This window comes from Apium graveolens, chromosome 6 (genome assembly GCF_009905375.1).
Source record: "Apium graveolens cultivar Ventura chromosome 6, ASM990537v1, whole genome shotgun sequence".
NCBI classification, from domain to species: Eukaryota; Viridiplantae; Streptophyta; class Magnoliopsida; order Apiales; family Apiaceae; genus Apium; species Apium graveolens.
Genome location: NC_133652.1, coordinates 45,372,978 through 45,392,154, shown reverse-complemented (window position 1 = coordinate 45,392,154; position 19,177 = coordinate 45,372,978). Strand labels below are relative to the sequence as shown.

The 19,177-nt window shown below is 35.0% G+C and overlaps 1 non-coding gene across 1 annotated transcript; it reads right to left on the bottom strand.

Moving 5' to 3' along the window:
* Positions 1 to 18,817: 18,817 nt before the first annotated feature.
* On the bottom strand, positions 18,818 to 18,924 carry LOC141670136 (small nucleolar RNA R71). Its single transcript, XR_012554380.1, has one exon. It is a non-coding gene; the product is annotated as a small nucleolar RNA R71 (small nucleolar RNA).
* Positions 18,925 to 19,177: the final 253 nt, after the last annotated feature.

The following is a 19,177-nucleotide window of genomic DNA, read 5'->3' as shown; positions in this document are numbered from 1 at the left end:
CTCTTCTGGGTATAGGAATTTGTACACGAAGATAGTGTATGATCAATAAAGGATCTACCCCTTCCAGTGAAGGAAGCGAATGTTCAAGGCTGATCCACTTATGCTAGTTCAGGAATCTCTGGCCAGAGTAAATGAAATTAGAAAGGAGTTTCTAATTTGCATAGAACTACGCATAATAGATGGTAAGCAAGTGATTGAATTAGATAGGCTTGACACGAGATCCATGCCTTGTATTTAATCGGGACATTGTAGGGTAGAAGGAGTTTATTGTATGGTAACTATTCACTGACAGGTTCTTGGTATTCTAAGCAGTGAATTCATATTATCCGGATAGTCGCGATATGTTGAAAAGCATCACTCACGATGTAGAATAAATGTGATTAATTAATTAATCATATTTAATAAATTAGAGAATTTATATAAATAATGATAAAATAGTTTTATTATTATTTATTTCTACTACCGGCTTAATATTGAACCTACAGGGTCACACCATAAAAAGAGAATGATTTTATGGTGGAGGAATTAATTAATAATGACTAATAATTATTTATTTGTGAAATAAATAATTAATTGGAAAATTTAATAATTGATTAAATAAGATTTAATTGATTATAAATTAATTAAGAAAAGTTCTTAATATTATTAATTAAGGATTTAATTTTTAGAAATTAAATCAAGAGAGAGAATTATTTCTAAAGTGTTTAGAAAAAGGATTAATAATTAAAAGGTGTTTTAATTATTAATGAGAATAATAAATGGGATAATAATAATATTATTTATGGGAAAATTTCAGCTGAAAATTTTGCCTATAAATACACTATTATAGACCCTATTTTATTCGAACCCGAGAAACCCAAAAGTTTCAGAAAACCAAATTCTCTCCACCTCCTCCTCCTCCTAAAAGTCGTTTTCTTGGTGGATACCGGTGGAGTGCTTCACACTTGAGGAGCAACTGCTAAGGATCTCTGATCGTTGTCTCCGATTAATATTTAAAAGGTTAGATTCGATCTCTCGAATTTTTATTCACGATTTATATGCTTTTATTTGGATTTTGTGTGTGTAAAAGTGTTTTTCCACGCCCCGCTGTGTTTAAAAATCCAACAATGGTATCAGAGCATAGGTTGTATGCATATAGATCTGTGGTAAAAATTTCAGAATTTTATGTGCTTGTATGAATTTATTATGATTTTTACAAGTTATATTATGGATTAATTTTGTCTGATGAGAAATCGTTTCTCAGAATAATTTTGAATGTTGATCTGGGTTCTACAAGTGTTGTAGATCGTCTGGGTATTTTTTTCATAATTTTAGGATGTATAGATTTTTTATTATGAATTTTTGAAGTTGTTTCAATTAAAATTCGTAATTTAATAAGTAAATAAATCTTATATAATCATATATATATATATAATTGTCTATATGTATATATATCTGTATATCTGTTGTATGGATTCTGTGCTGCTACTGCACGGAAAGAAAGAGAGCAGACAGAGATCAGGCTGACAAGCACGGAGTTCGAGGCGAAGAAAAGGCGGCGGCGAATCGCTGTAAAGGGCAGGACCGCGCGTCGACCACGCGCGCGTGGGGTTCACGCGCTGGCGTGCCACGCGCGGCGCGTGGAAGACACGCGCTGGTGACGTCGTGCTGACGTCATGCTGACGTCATCAGATGACGTCATGCTGACGTCAGCATAGGGGTCAGGGGCGCGTGAGGCGCGTGGGCGCGCGTGGGGGGAAGTCTGACACGCGCCTGACAGCGCGTGTGCGCGTGGCGGCGCGTGGGACAACTTCTCGGGGCGCGTGCCGGCGCGTGCAAGCTCAGAATGGGGTGATTTTAGTGCCGTTGGATTCGTATTTTCGAGACGCTTCTAATGGTATATTATATGATATTTTATGAAATTGTTTTGAACTGTTTATAGCTAACAGAAGTGTTTTTAAGCTGTTTTTGATCGTTTAAATTGCTTTTAAATGCTTCATGTGATACATAGAGATGTATATTGCTTAGTTCTATGTGCTAGATGATATAACACGGCTACCTTGATGTTTATTCATGTTGATATATGTGATATATGCTTAGTTTATCATGCGATGATAGATTTAGGTGAACTTGAATGAACATAAGGCGTTTGTTAGACAACCTAGTATAGTGAAATTGTTTCATAACCTTAAGAACAATATTATGAATACAATCATGAGATTCTTGTGTTTGTGAAACACGTAATTGAATATGAATTTTCGATATGAGAGAAAGGATGATTCTGTCAACAACAGATTTCTATCTGTAAGAAAGGGTTATTAAGTGACGCCTCTTGACAATGCTCCACCCGATCTGGGAATCGTCTGATTATTGATTATTGATTTGAAATATTTAATTTAAAAGGAAGAATCTCTTTATAATATGATTATGATTGTAACGTAATATAATCCCTCTAAAATTAAATAATATCAAGTAGTAATTGGCCAATGATACAACGGGCTTGTGTCGGTCATAGCCTTCCAACATGATAGAAAAGTAGTTCTTATTTTTGAATCATTGTCGGTTCGTGCTACAGCCGAGGGCTTTGATTTCGAAATAAGAAATACTTGTCTATTACATAGAGATGTGTACATTGAATAAGAATCTAAAGGTCGGTACGTGCTACAGCCGTGGGCCTTTGGGGACTGATTCAACTGTACGGAATGTTGGGTTAGACTTGACTTAGAATATTGAGTTTGTCGTGCTACAGCCGAGACTCAATTATTCAAGAGGCTAAAGTTTGATTAGGGAATAACATGAGATGTAATTGACAAGAGTTGTCTGCCTATTGAACATTGCATGGCGGTTCGTGCTACAGCCGGGGTCGTGTAATGGAATGTAGGATCCCTATTCCCACTAGCATTATGAATGCTTAATTTTTCATGTAGGGGGTTGAATAAATTAGGAAAACTAGTGGGAGCCACTTATGAATAAAGACCCGATTCATATAGTGTTTTAAAATGAAATCGAATATTTGCTAAGTGTTGTTATGTGTTTATCATTTACAGATTTACTTTGTACGTTATGTCTTCTGCACTATCACTCAGGAGCATACTGGATGCTCACAAATTGACTGGTCCTAATTATGCTGACTGGCTTCGAAACTTGAGAATTGTTCTCAGGATTGAGAAGCTGGAATACGTGATTGACTCACCTAAGCCTACTGAACCTGCTAATGATGCACATAATGATGAACACGTTGTGTATCGTAAGTTGATAGATGATGCGAATGTTGCTCAATGCATCATGCTAGCTTCCATGAACATTGAGCTACAGAAGCAACATGAGCATATGGATGCTCACACTATCCTCATGCATCTACAAGAGTTGTATGATGTGGCAGGGAGGACAGCTCGATATGAGATATCGAAGGAGTTGTTCGGTTGTAGGATGTCTGAGGGATCATCTGTGAATGACCATGTGCTTAAGATGATCAATTTGATTGAACGTCTTGGACAACTTGGTTTTGCCATGGATGGGGAGCTGAGCCAAGACCTGGTCTTGCAATCGCTTCCGAGTTCGTTCTCGCAGTTTGTTGTGAACTTTCACATGAATAAGTTGGATGTCAGCCTGCCTGAACTCCACAACATGTTGAAGACTGCGGAATCGAATTTTCCCCCTAAGAAGAGTTCTGTTCTTCTAATTGGTGAAGGTTCCAATCCTAAGAAAAGGAAGAGGAACTCTTCCAAGAAGAAGAAAGTGGGTGAGAAAACGCCGGTTCCACCAAAAGCTGAAGACCCCAAGAGCAAAGTTGTTTGCTTTCACTGTAATAAGGTGGGGCACTGGAAGAGGAACTGCAAGGTTTACCTTGCAGAATTGAAGAAGAAGGGTAGTGAGACTACCGCTTCTGATTCAGGTATGTTCATGATAGAAGTGAATATGTCATTTCTACTTGGGTATAAGATACCGCCTGTGGTTTTCATATCTGCAATTTTTGCAGGGACCAAGGAGAAGTAGGACTCTTGAAGAAGAGGAGGTGATTCTACTGATGGGAAATGGAGCAAGAGTTGCTGCTGAAGATGTAGAATCATTTCATTTACATATGCCTACGGGCAAGACTATTGTTTTAAATAATTGTTATTTTGTTCCCTCGATTGTGAGGAATATTATTCCCATGTTAGACTTGGATGGATTTTTCATTTATTATTGAGAATAATGAATGTTCTATTCTTAGAGATAATATTCTTTATGGACGTGGTGCTTTAAATAATGGTCTGTATATATGTGACATAATTTACTTCAGATTGAACAAACTAATAAAAGAAAAGGGATGATGAAAATCTCACTTCATAGTGGCACTGCAGTCTCCATTTAGTGGACATGGAGAGAGGGCTGCAGATTTGCTAGGAATGGTACACACAGATGTATGTGGACCAATGTCTACGCAAGCCATGGGTGGATTTTCATACTTCATTACTTTCATAGATGATAGATCTAGATTCGGATATGTGTTTGATGAAACACAAGTCTGAGGCCTTTGAAAAGTTCAAAGAATATAAGTATGAAGTGGAGAAACAACCAAACATAGTATCATAACTCTTCGATCAGATCGAGGTGGTAAATACTTTAATGGAGTGTTTCTAAATTATCTCTAAGTAAATGGTATAGTCTCCCAGTGGACTCCTCCAGATTAGTATCTGAAAGGAGAAATCGAACTTTGTTAGACATAGTTCGGTCCATGATGAGCTATGCAAATCTTCCAGTATTCCTATGGGGTTATGCATTGGAAACCTCGGCATATTTACTGAATATGGTGCCTTCCAAATCTGTTCCTCAAACTTCGTATGAGATATGGAAAGAAAGGAAACCGAGTCTTAAACACGTTAAGATTTGGGGATGTCCAGCTTATGTCAAGTAAGTTGACCCAGATAAGCTGGAATATCGATCCGTAAAATGTAGTTTTGTGGGATATCCTAAAGAGACTTTAGGGTATTTCTTTTGCACCGATCATCGGGTGTTTGTATCCAGACATGCTAACTTCTTGGAAAAGGAGTTTATCCTTGAAGGAAACAGTGGGAGCAAAATTGAACTTAATGAAGTTCAAGAAGCATAAACTACTACGGATCAAGTAGAAACACCTGTTCTGACTGAACAACCTTTTGTGGAACAGCCCATTCATAGATCAGGGAGAGTGTCTCGCCAACCTGAGAGGTAAAATGGCCTTGTCATTGAGAATGACAATGAGTTGTCAATCATTTGATGATGACGACCCTGTGACCTATAATGAGGCTATGAGTAGTGTTGACTCAGAGAAATGGCATAGTGCCATGAAATCCAGAATGGAATCTATGTATACGGTATACAAAAGATAGATTATAGCAGATGGCCAGGTGGAGACCTATAAGGCCAGGCTTGTGGCAAAAGGATTCAAACAAAGGCAATGGATTGACTTTGATGAAACCTTTTACCTATAGCCCTGTTAAAATCAGTTCGGATTTTGCTTGCGATTAATATGGTTTAAAGCGAGCTTCTCGAAAGATGGAACATTCGTTTTGATGAGACAATCAAAGAGTTTGATTTTATCAAAAACGTGGATGAACCATGTGTCTACAAAAGGGTTAGTGGGAGCGCGATAACATTTCTTGTATTGTATTGAAATAGAGTTGACACACATAACAACATAGCAGACCCACTCACAAAGCTACTTTTTGAAAGTCACTTTGATCGTCATAAAGATGAGATGGGTATTAGATACCAGAGTGATTGGCTTAGTACAAGTGGGAGATTGAAAGGCATATGTCCTAAGTCCAATCATGAATTAGGATTTAGGAATAACTTTTATGTAATCTGTTTTGATTTCATTGATATTAATAAAGACTTGTTTTGTTTTTATTACGGGCTTTATCTATTTAAGTGTTTAAATAAGATATACCATAGTTTAGAGTAAAGCTTTTTATGGATTATGATGAGATCATAATAGTGAGACCTAAAAAGATGATAACTCTAAACTTAAATAGTTCCTGGTCATAGGATTACTAACTGGTAATTAATAATCCGCAAAGATCGGTACATACTATGCTTGCTTCATTATGAAGGATGTCTGTTCTCATAGATATTTGTGTGGTGACACTATAGCTAGTATGTAGGTGCTTATTATAGAATAAGTTCACTGAACATGACTCGCCCAGCTGAACAACTGATGGAGTTCACTCACGTGTCAGCAGTTGTTCGCTTAGTGATAGTTGTACAAGTATCCTTAGACTTGAGGTCATCATAGTCATCTTGTGTACACTGAACTATGCTTTGGTTTAGTTCTTAGTCTCCAGGGACAATTATTAGGGCTCTTCTGGGTATAGGAATTTGTACACGAAGATAGTGTATGATCAATAAAGGATCTACCCCTTCCAGTGAAGGAAGCGAATGTTCAAGGCTGATCCACTTATGCTAGTTCAGGAATCTCTGGCCAGAGTAAATGAAATTAGAAAGGAGTTTCTAATTTGCATAGAACTACGCATAATAGATGGTAAGCAAGTGATTGAATTAGATAGGCTTGACACGAGATCCATGCCTTGTATTTAATCGGGACATTGTAGGGTAGAAGGAGTTTATTGTATGGTAACTATTCACTGACAGGTTCTTGGTATTCTAAGCAGTGAATTCATATTATCCGGATAGTCGCGATATGTTGAAAAGCATCACTCACGATGTAGAATAAATGTGATTAATTAATTAATCATATTTAATAAATTAGAGAATTTATATAAATAATGATAAAATAGTTTTATTATTATTTATTTCTACTACCGGCTTAATATTGAACCTACAGGGTCACACCATAAAAAGAGAATGATTTTATGGTGGAGGAATTAATTAATAATGACTAATAATTATTTATTTGTGAAATAAATAATTAATTGGAAAATTTAATAATTGATTAAATAAGATTTAATTGATTATAAATTAATTAAGAAAAGTTCTTAATATTATTAATTAAGGATTTAATTTTTAGAAATTAAATCAAGAGAGAGAATTATTTCTAAAGTGTTTAGAAAAAGGATTAATAATTAAAAGGTGTTTTAATTATTAATGAGAATAATAAATGGGATAATAATAATATTATTTATGGGAAAATTTCAGCTGAAAATTTTGCCTATAAATACACTATTATAGACCCTATTTTATTCGAACCCGAGAAACCCAAAAGTTTCAGAAAACCAAATTCTCTCCACCTCCTCCTCCTCCTAAAAGTCGTTTTCTTGGTGGATACCGGTGGAGTGCTTCACACTTGAGGAGCAACTGCTAAGGATCTCTGATCGTTGTCTCCGATTAATATTTAAAAGGTTAGATTCGATCTCTCGAATTTTTATTCACGATTTATATGCTTTTATTTGGATTTTGTGTGTGTAAAAGTGTTTTTCCACGCCCCGCTGTGTTTAAAAATCCAACAGATCAGATATTAGGTGAGCATCAAAATTTGGATGTTGATCAGAACTTAAAGGATGATTTTGAAACATCTATAGCCTCACATACTATCATTTTATCAGAGGATGCTGATTCTGCAGACTCTGTAAGTTCTGATGCTGCAAATGTTGACACTACTGGTGAAGCTGCTACAAATCAAAATGCTGATGTAGCTGGTCCTTCAGGACATGCACCTCAACAAGTTCTAGGCAAAGCTGATCTAATCAAGAACTTTGTTAGAGAGGATGCACCAGTACCTTGGAGTGAAACTCTAAGAGGACAAGAATGGATCAAGGAGTGGAACAAAGTTGATTTTGTTCCTACTGCAAATATTCTTGCTGAGCACCTGGCTAAAGCTGATGAGATGCTGGTGAATGATGACTTCAAAGCACAGCTCAGAGTTACTGCATTGAGTACAAGGCACCTTCAAGGTCAACACTCAATAACTCACGCTAAGGTGAACAAAATTCAAGAAACACTAATTCAGCAAGACATGAATGTCAAATTGGAAAAGAATAGGTTTCTTAAACCAGCCTTTGACCGCATTGGGTATATAGAAAAGACTCAAGAAAAGCAGCAAGCTCAAATATCTGATATTTTAAAGAATCAAGCTTCTCAACAAGATCAACTCAATGAAATCCAAAACTCTGTGGAATTGCTTGTCTCTCTCCTTCTACCAGATGATGCCAAAAAGGGGGAGAAAGTGATTAAGTCCAAATGCAAAATTGATCAACCACTGAAGGGTAAGGATGATGGAAATGATGACCATGGAAACTCTGAAAAGGGTAGAGGTCATGGTCAAGGCAAAGGTTCTTCATCTAGGAAAGAAGGAACTTCTACACAGAGATCAAGCTCTGATGCTGATGGAAGAAAAAGTTCTGATATTCAAGTTCTGACTAAGCCTGATGTTCTAATACAGGGTGAGAGTCAAGAATCACAGAAGTTTATGCAGACACTGAAGCTTAAGGGGAAGGAAACAACAGTCTACTATTAAGACCCCAAGTTACAGAAGCTGGATGAAGAAATTTCAAAAAGACTATTTCTCAAAGACAATCCAGGAATGGACTTTAAAAGTTTGAAGAAAGAAGAAGCCAAAATTAAAGCAGAAAATGTCAAATCCAAGTCTAAGGGCATTGTGATTAAAGAGAAGACAAACTCTGAGGCAACCAAATTTGAATCCAAAGCCAAATCACAAATAGAGGTAGATCCAAGGTTCAAGGGCAAAGCTAAAGTTGATGATTCTGTAAAAATCTATCTACCAACCATGGATGAACAAGTAAATTCTGATGAAGATACTAGTCTGATTTTGAAGAAGAAGAAGAAGAATATTCAAACAACCTCTGACAGAGCTCATGTTGTTCAAGATTAGGACTTAGTAAATTCTGATATGACAATGAAGCAAGCAACCTCTGACAGAGCTCAAGTTGTCTTGATATCAGAAGATAAAGGAAAGGAAACCTCTGACATTGCTCATGTTAAACCTTCAAAAATTCTACTACCTGGGTTTACTAAAGCTCAACAATCTACTCAACCTTTGAAGACTACATCAAGTGGTTTTGAAGCAAGAGTTATTCGAGGAAAGGAAGCTAGAGATAAATCAGGATTGGGTAGTTCTAAAGAAAAGAAAGTAAATAATACTACCTCTGATCCAACCTCTTTGAGTGAACCAGGAGTGGGAACAACTCCTGAAAGATTGAATCACCTGGAGTCTTTACAAATGGTTTACCACTCTGTGCTAAAATAAGATATCATGTTATATTTTATGATAGATGGGAGGGTATTCCATATAAGAAAGGATGCTATTCGTTTGAAGTACTTTGAAGAATTGCAGCATGTGTTATTTCTACTTCAAGTGAAGAACAGATCAACAGATGGTGCTGCCAGATACATAAGGTCTAATATTGAAAGACAGAAGAAATTATACTCTGTAATGTCTGACAAGCCATACTATCCTAAGTACAGAGATCACAATGGTGATATAGTTGAGATAAAACCTAATACCGCCAAAATCACTACATTTCTTGGTATTAAGGGACTTGAATTCAATCTAGAGTCTGATAAAGCCTATGTCATCAGACTGGATCAGGAAATAAGGAAAGCAAAATTAAATGATCTCAGGGCTGCTATCTTTCAGACACGTGAAGATACAGTTGAACTTAAAGATGTAAAAAGGAGGATGCAAAATGAACTTGAATATGCTGAGAAAACTATGTTGAAGAACTATCTCAGAACAACTCCTGACATTAAAGAGATCACACACTGAAGCCAAGTCAAGGACTACAACTGTTAATTCTGAAGTATATACAGGCTAAAGCTGATATCATACTTTAAGGATGTTAAAGGCTACAAGGACTGTGAGTTGTAGTTATCTAGTCAAATTCTTATATGCATTTGTACTTAATGTTTTTGACATCATCAAATATATATTGAACTTGTATAATTATGCTAATTTATAAGTTGGGGGAGATTGTTAGATATATTTGTGATGTCATGTCTAATAGTGATTTGTGTTTAGTTTTTCAGGTCTTAACTAACAGGACAAATCAGGACTTAACTGGAAATTAGTACTTATACTGAAGTCAGAACTTAAGATATCAGAAGATATTTATCAGGAAATAATATCAGGACTTAAGAAGATATTCTAGAATAAGGAAGGCGACTGATTGAAAGGAAAGAAGATCAAGACTAAAACAAGAAGAGATATGCATGGAGAAGAATTCTATGAAGAATAGAATACTTGGAAGAAAAGATAACTAATTGATATATTTTAGGATGCAGACTTATATTCGATATCAATTAGAAGATTATCTTGTAACTGTGTGTCTATATAAACATAGCATAGGGTTTACACTATATGTGTTATCTTAATCGAGAATATTATTCATTGTAACCCTAGCAGCTCTCGTGATATTTGTTCATCACTGAGAGAGAACGGTTTCATTGTAATACTGTTTTATTAATAAGATTATTCTGTGTTTCATACTTGTGTTCTTAATTTGATTTGATTGTAGTATACACTGTATTCAACCCCCTTCTACAGTGTGTGACCTAACATATTTATTTATTTTTTCTAATAATCAAAATTAGAAAATAACCGTTGAACCAAATTATAGCTCATTTCGATTTTTATAATGTAGTATAGATTGCATTATTTTCAAACTACAGTGACGCCTACTACAGTCGGATATGATATATATTATTAGAAAATGATGGAAACTCAGAAAACTTGTTTCAATATGTTCGCAGATAAAATTCCTAAAATTAATGCTTTATCAATAAATATATCATGGCAAAATTACTTTCTTGAAACCGATTATGATGGTTTTGTCTCGGATTGATAGTTTTTTAAGAGTAGTCGTGTCTTCTCAAAGACTCCTTAAGTCAGCTTTTAATTTATTAAAGCGACGATATATATTCCTCTTTATAATTAATAATGTTGTTATTATTGTCGTTTTATCTTACTTTCTTGAATTGCTTCGTATTATAGTTACATGTTCCTAAATTTGTAAATAAAATTGTCTTATTGTTGCTCGTATATTTCCAACAATCTTGAAGAAATTATTTGTTATATTCTAATTATCTTGTAGTTCGTGATGACGAATGGAATTGTTATTACTCCTAGTTTTGTTATAGAAATCAACCGATTTTTCAAAAATCGCCGATAAATTGTTCAAAAATTGGTCAAAAATATTTGTCCGATTTGACCAATTTCTGATAAATCGCCGATAAATTATCCGATTTTTAAAAAATTGTCCGATTAATCGCAAATCGGTACCTCAACCGAATAATTCAAATTTCTGAAATATGTAACACTGACTCCTAGTGGTCAATTTTCTGCTGGTACTGCGCTATTGTACCTAACCATAATTAGGCTTCGTATCATTTTTCACAGTCCATTGATCTTTCGGGTATCGTGACAAGTTCAATAGGGTTCTGATTTATTTTTTTTGGTAGATAAGATGAAATCGTGATTAATGGTTAAGGGTCTATAACTGGTGGTACAATATGATCTACTGATTGTTGATCAAAGGTAAAGCTGAGATCGTGTGTGTGTCTATATATATATATATATCCCTCTCTATACTTAGTGGCGTTATAGATTGTTATTTTATCTTACTTTCTTGAATTATTTTGTATTTAGTTTTAATTAAATGATCCTAAATTTGTGAATAATTCAAACATAATTGTCCCATTATCGCTCGTATATTTCCAATAATCTTGAAAAAATTATTTGTTATTTCTAATCATCTTTTAGTTTGTGATGGTGAATGGAACTGTTATTACTCCTAGTGGTCAATTTTCTACTGGTATTAGCGGTACCATACCTATTAATGATTGGGATATGTATCATTTTTCAGAGCCCATTGATCTTTCGAGTATCTGTGACAAGTTCAATGGTGTTCTGGTTTTTTTCGTTTGTAGAAAAAGATGAAACTGTGGTTAATGGTTAAGGGTTAGAGATCTATGACTGGTGGTACAATATGATCTACTGATTGTTGGTCAAGGTAAAACTGAGACCCTATATATAACCCTCTCTATAATTTATCTCGTTACTGATTGTTATTTTTTTTTACTTTCTTGAATTGTTTCGTATTTGGTTTTACTTACATGTGATAGAGTATATTTTTATATATTTTTTAGATAATTTTTATCCTCATATTTATTGTGTTTTGCATTGATTTGGATATTTATTTAATAGGTTTTGATGTTTTATTATAGGATATAAGGAAATTCTAGATTTGCTAGGATTTGGAGCAAAAAGTCCAATTTTGGAGTGAAAATAGAAGAAAATTCATATTATTGGACTACACAGGCTACAAATATTGTTTGGGCTGTATCTTGAGTTTTAGAAGTCTATTTTTGATGATCTTACAGTCCACGCGAAGCTCATATAATTTTATTTAATTTAGAGATGGTCCAGTAAGGAGAATACAACAAGAACAGACCAGAAACTGTAGAGAACATACAGCTACGAATTTTAATTATAGAATCCTACACGGTCTAGAATTCTCACTTATAATTGGATTAGAATAATAAAATACTTTTATTATTAGAGGGGACTTGAGTTTTATTAGCTAGATACACAGAGATACATACGTACGTACTATTACAGAGCTAGGGTTTTTAGTTTTTTCATCTCTTTCATAGCATTTGTTAAACTTGGATATTGATTTCTCCATTAATCTAAAGTTAAAGGTATTCCTATCTATTATCGTTTTATTAGTATCTGTTTTACTTGAAATTCATCATTGTTTTTATTGCTTTTACATTTAGCATGAGTGAGTAGTTTAATTCTAGGGCGCAAAGGGAAGCCATGTTTGCACCATGAATATGCTTTAATTTGATTAGTAGTTTAATGGGTAAAAAGTAATTCTAGTCGATATGTTTTAATGCTTAATCTTTGTAATTGGCTAATATCATAGATTATCTGTATGCAACAGAGGCACTAGAGGCACACATACGATAGAAGAATTGAAAGTGAGAGCGGGAGCATCACTAGATTTCTGAAAGTATTAATGCTTGGGAAAGATTAACTTTTACTTTAATTACTTGACCCACTGAATTACTATTCATTTATGATTAGCTTGGTGTAAATATGGTGAACCTGCATCGCCCTAGACCTTTAGTTAGTTGATTTAAAACATATTTAATTTGCATTAGTAAGCTAGTGAAAAAGCTTCAATATTCGTTCTTCTCTTGGAAATAATTCATAACAGTTAAATTTAAATTCCTAAAACTTAGTCTACTTGTGGATACGACCTGCACTTGCCACTTTGTACTAGCAATAGACACCGTGCGCTTGCGGTTAGATATAAAATAACACATCAAGTAACTTGTTGTAATATTTATTTTATATTATTTATGTTAATATATATATATTAACAATGGGGGTGTCATGCGGGGTGTGGTTCTCCAGTTTCTAATGGCCTGTGGTTTAAGACTATTTTTTTTACTTCTTTTCAGCTCCATCACAACAATCACAAGAATTTTTGTTCCGATTTGCTGCATTAGCTTCATACACCTTGATCTCAGGGGAGTTTTCTTTATTTCTAGTGTATAATTTTATTTTGTTCTTTTTGTATTTTGTTAGTTAGTCAGTTCATTGGGGACAATGAACCAGTTAAGTGTGGGGATGAGTTCTCAATGTTAAAAATCCAAAAAAAAATTAAAATTAAAAATTAAAAAAATACAAAATTCAAAAATGTTGTATATTGCCATGTCTCATAGTGTGTAAACAAGGATAAATACACATCTTGTGAGCTTCTTTTGCATGGTTAATTGATATGTCATATCTATACAAAATCATTTATTGCATGATGATTCCTTGTGTGTGCTTGAGAAAATTCTAAATCTTGAGATACATCTTTGTCAATTTTAGTAAGTACTGAATCATGCTTTCACCTTGTGAGATCTTGAGCCTAATTTGTGATTGATACATTTTATGTCAGTCGATTTTTATTGTTGTGTGTTGTTCATCATGGATTATGTTGCTCTAGAACTTGTTGTAAACCTTGTGGAGACTACGTGGTATGTGTATGCTTGAAAATAATAAAGGCACTAGGATGAACCTTATTTACCTAAACAGTACCCATAAATTATATCCCTAGTGAACCCCTTTGAGCTTTTTATCCGTTCTTTTGATATATCACCTATCTAAATGCTTGAACCTACTTGTTCGTTCTTGTCTTGATTTACTAGTAGAGCATTTTGATTCATTTGAGGGTTGGTGATACATAGTGTGGGGATTCATTGTTAAAGTGTGAAAAATTGGTGGGTATTAAAATAAAAAAAATAAAAGAAAAGGTTAAGTACTCCTTTGAGACCAACGGGTGGCAAGCGTAATATCATATGAAAGGGACGATCCATGTGCATGTGCTGGAATTAAGTACATTGTACTAGAAATTATGAGGGATTAAATTAATATCTCTGATTTTTCTTGGTGACTTTTCACTGCCCTTGGTTACTGGAGAAATACTTGAACCTTGAAAAAAAATAGAAAAAGGAGAAGATGAAAAAGAGTTTGTGTTCATTGGTTTGTGCAATATGAAGTGGGGAAGTACATAATAATTTGTGCTTGGGCTTAATACTTGTAAGATTTCGCTCAGCTTTTACATGATTTGATTTCATATTGAGTGCTTAATTAAGAATGAACATTATATTCTATTAGTTTATCAAATTAGCCACTTGTTAGCCTTTTTCTTGATATCCTACCCTTCATTTTAGCCATGTTACAACCTTTAACGAAGACCTTTTGATTTGTGCAGGCATATATTCAAAGTAATGGAGATTTGGTAAACAACCAAGCTTATGGTAGCGCATGATTTCATTGATTGAACTTGAGCGAATACACTTAGCCTACACACTTGTGTAATTTGAGAGTTATGTAAGCTTTTCTTATCTATGGCATGTTACTAAAGGCGACTTTGTTGTTTATTTCTTATTATTTTTGTCTATTTAGACAATGTGTGCGTACTTGGATAGTTGTGTACAAATGATGTGCGCATTAGAAATACTGTCGAAATTGGGTTATTTCGGTTTACATGTGTGGAGTGATATGATATGTTGCATACTTGAGACTTGGCAGAAAAAAATGGATTTTGTGGGTAGATTCACTATAAGCCCTCACGAGACAACACTCTTCCTACTAGGCTGTCTAGGGGTTTAACGGCTTGTGGCATTCGCGCAATGCATCGTGTAATCTATGAAAGTGGAATTAGTTAGTCTAGGATATTTTTATTTCTTTCTTTGCCCGAGGACGTGCAAATGCTTAGTGTGGGGATGTTAGATAGAGTATATATTTATATATTTTTTAGATAATTTTTGTCCTCATATTTATTGTATTTTGCATTGATTTGGATATTTATTTAATAGGTTTTGGTATTTGATTATAGGATACAAGGAAATTCTAGATTTTCAAGGATTTGGAGCAAAAAGTCCTATTTTGGGGTGAAAATAGAAGAAAACTCGTATAATTGGACTACATAGGCTGCAAATATTGTTTGGGCCATATCTTGAGTTCCAGAAGTCCATTTTTGACGATCTTACAGTACACGCGAAGCCCGCGGAATTTTATTTAATTCAGAGATGGTACAGTAAGGATAATCCAAAAAGAACAGCCCATAAACTGCATAGAACAGACAACTACGAATTTTAATTATAGAATCCTACTCAGTCTCGAATTCTCACTTGTAATTGAATTAGAATAATAAAATACTTTTATTATTAGAGGGGACTTGAGTTTCATTAGCTAGAGACACAGAGATACATATGTACGTACTATTACAGAGCTAGGGTTTTTAGTTTTTTTATCTCTTTCATAGCATTTGTTATAACTTGGATATTCATTTCTCCACTAATCTAAAGTTAAAGGTATTCATATCTATTCTCATTTTATTAATATCTATTTTACATGGCGTTCATCATTATTTTTATTACTTTTATATTTAGCATGAGTGAGTAGTTTAATTCTAGGGCACAAAGGAAAGTCATGTTTTCACCATGAATATGTTTTAATTTGGTTAGTAGTTTAATAGGTAAAAAGTAATTCTAATCGATATATTTTAATGCTTAATCTGTGTAATTGGCTAATATCATAGATTATCCGTATGCAATAGGGGTAATAGATCGGGAGATTTTACTCACTAGAGGCACACATACGATAGCAAAATTGAAAGTGAGAGCGGGAGCATCACTGGATTTCTGAAAGTGCTAATACTTGGGAAAGATTAACTTTTACTTTAATTACTTGACCCACTGAATTTCTATACTTTTATGATTAGCTTGGTGTAAACATGGTGAACATGCATCGCCCTATACCTTTAGTTAATTGATTTAAAACATATTTAATTTGCATTAGTAAGATAGTTAAAAACCTTCAATATTCATTCTTCTCTTGGAAAGAATTCATAACAGTTAAACTGAAATTCTTAAAACTTAGTCTCCTTATGGATACGACCTGCACTTGCCACTTTATATTAGCAATAGACACCGTGCGCTTGTGGTTAGATATAAAATAACACATCAACATGTTCCTGAATTTATGAATAATTAAAAACATAATTGTCCTATTGGTGCTCGTATATTTCCAACAATCTTGAAGAAATTATTTGTTAAATTCTATTTATCTTGTAGTTCGTGATGATGAGTGGAACTGTTATTACTCCTAGTGGTCAATATTCTGTTGATATTAGCGGTATTGTACCTACCATTGATTGGGCTACGTATGATTTTTCACAACCCATTCATCTTTCGTGTATGTTAAGTGGAATTTATGACACTTATTTATGCTCTAATAGGCTTTGAGTTGGTGTATTTATACTTAAGTTATTTGTGTTTTAACGTGTTTTCGAGTGTTTTTGCATTTCAGGCTTTACTTAGTAAATCAGGTGAATTATCATTGTTTTGATGCTAATATGGTGTTTAGGATGTGCTGGAATAAAAGCTTGAAAGATTGGCTCAAAGCTGCAAGGAATAAAGAAGAAGGAAAAAATAATTTTTAGCAGAAGGCAGGCGCGCCTGCGCTGGTGTTGCGCGTGCCCCCGCCGGGAGAACAGGAAGTCAGCGCGCCCGCGCTGGTGTTGCGTGCGGCCGCGCTGGTGTTGCGCGCGACCGCGCTGGGTCGGGATAAACAAATCCTGATTCTTTTATAATTCAAATTGTTGGACTCCTGGGGTGCATGGACTGCTATATAAACATAACTTAGGTTGTTTTTTAAGAGATATTCAGAGATATCAAGACAATCAAGCAAGGAGAAGACGGTAAGAAACCTTTTGGGCACAATTCAACAAAGGCAAAGATGATCTAGTTTATTCTTGTGAATCTTTGTTTTGAGTTGTAATTTGGATGCTTGTTTCTTGTTTTGCTGAACCTTTATTCTTGTTTGTACTTTGGTTTATTTATTCGTATAAAGACTACGTTTGCTATATCATGTTTTCATTGGAATTGGCGATGAGTTTGATAATGGGCTAATCGTTATCGTGGGGTTCTAGCGGATTTATTTATGGATTTCTTTGGTTAAATTATTTCGATACCTTAGTGTGTGGTGATTGTATGATATCCTAGTTATGGTTGTGCGTATTCGTCTTGTGAGCGTCGTGAACTTATAAGATAGTTTGTTAATTATTAATGAAGCGAAAGTGAATTTAAGGATTTAGAACTTGCAATGCTAGCATAGGTTCATGTATTGTTATGCATGATTCGTTGGTAATTTTAACCATCTTACTTGCCCTATGTAATCAAGATAGATAACTTGTGCTTAAACCGTTATGTTGTCAAATTCTATAGACATATAGGGTCTCAATATAATTGGTGCCTATTCAGCTTCTATCTCTTTTGTGGATGTCTAGTAGAATGGTACTCGTGCAACGAAAGTTGGCGTTTATCAGTTTCGTGTTATCTGATTAGTGTCATCACCATTGCAAGCTAAGGTTAAGAACAATAAGGCTATTGAATGAAGTACTTAATGAAGTTAGAATCCCATGTTTATCATATATATTAACTCAGTCTATCTTGTTCTCGTAGTTATAATAATTAGTTTAATTCTTAGTTATTAACAACCTCACTTTGTTATCGTCTTAGCATTGAATAATAACCATACATTGTTGCTTAGGTGCGTAAATTAAATAGTTAACCAATACAGTCTCTGTGGGATCGAATCTGATTTATATCTTATACTACTTGCGAATTCGTATACTTGCGTGTATTATTAGCGCGTGTTTAGCGACTAACAAGTTTTTGGCGCCGCTGCCGAGGACTGCAGTGTTAATTATTAGTTTATGTGCTTTCCATCAGTGGTCGTTAAAGTTCATTGACTCGGACATTGTTACGTATTTGTTTCCTTGTTTTATTTCAGGTGATCTAGCGAGGGTGTATGCATACGCGTTTGCGTACTCGTAAGAGAACACTGGATAAAGCTGAGGAAGAACTCGTGGTAGTTCGTAGGGAAGTTTTTGAGGAAGAAAAGAAGGTAGAAGAAGAAGAGAAAGTTGAAGAGCCAATTATAGTAGCTATGGGTGATCAAGCGGAAAATCCGAAGGCTTTGATGGACTATTCTAAGCCTAAGATTAATGAAATTCAGTCTAGCATCATTAGACCAGCCATCAGGGATAACACTTTTGAGATCAAGTCAAACACGATCCAGATGATACAGAACTCAGTTTAGTTTGGGGGTTCTCCTACCGAAGACCCCAACATGCACATCGGGGATTTCATCGAGATCTGGGATACTTTAAAGTTTAATGATGTGACTGAAGATGCTATCAAGCTACGACTCTTTCCATTCTCTCTAAGGGACAAAGCTAAGTGCTGGTTGCACTCTCTACCAGCAGGATCTATCACAACTTGGGAAGATCTCGCTCAAAAGTTTCTCACTAAATTCTTCCCCATGGCGAAGACTGCCGCAATCAGGAATGCTCTTACTCCGTTTGCTCAACAAACTGGAGAATCTCTGTGTGAGGCTTGGGATCGATATAAGGAGATGCTAAGGAAGTGCCCACAGCATGGCATGCCTGATTGGATGATTATCAACTGTTTCTACAATGGATTGGGTGCTACTTCTAGACTCATGCTTGATGAAGCATCAGGAGGAGCCTTGTGGGCTAAAAGCTACGATGAAGCTTATGAACTTATTGAACTGATGGCTGCTAATGAGTACCAGAATCCTTCCCAGAGACTGACTCAGAGAAAAGTAGCAGGAATTCTGGAGTTGGACGCAGCAACTGCTATAGCTGCCCAACTTAAGGATTTGACAATGAAGGTG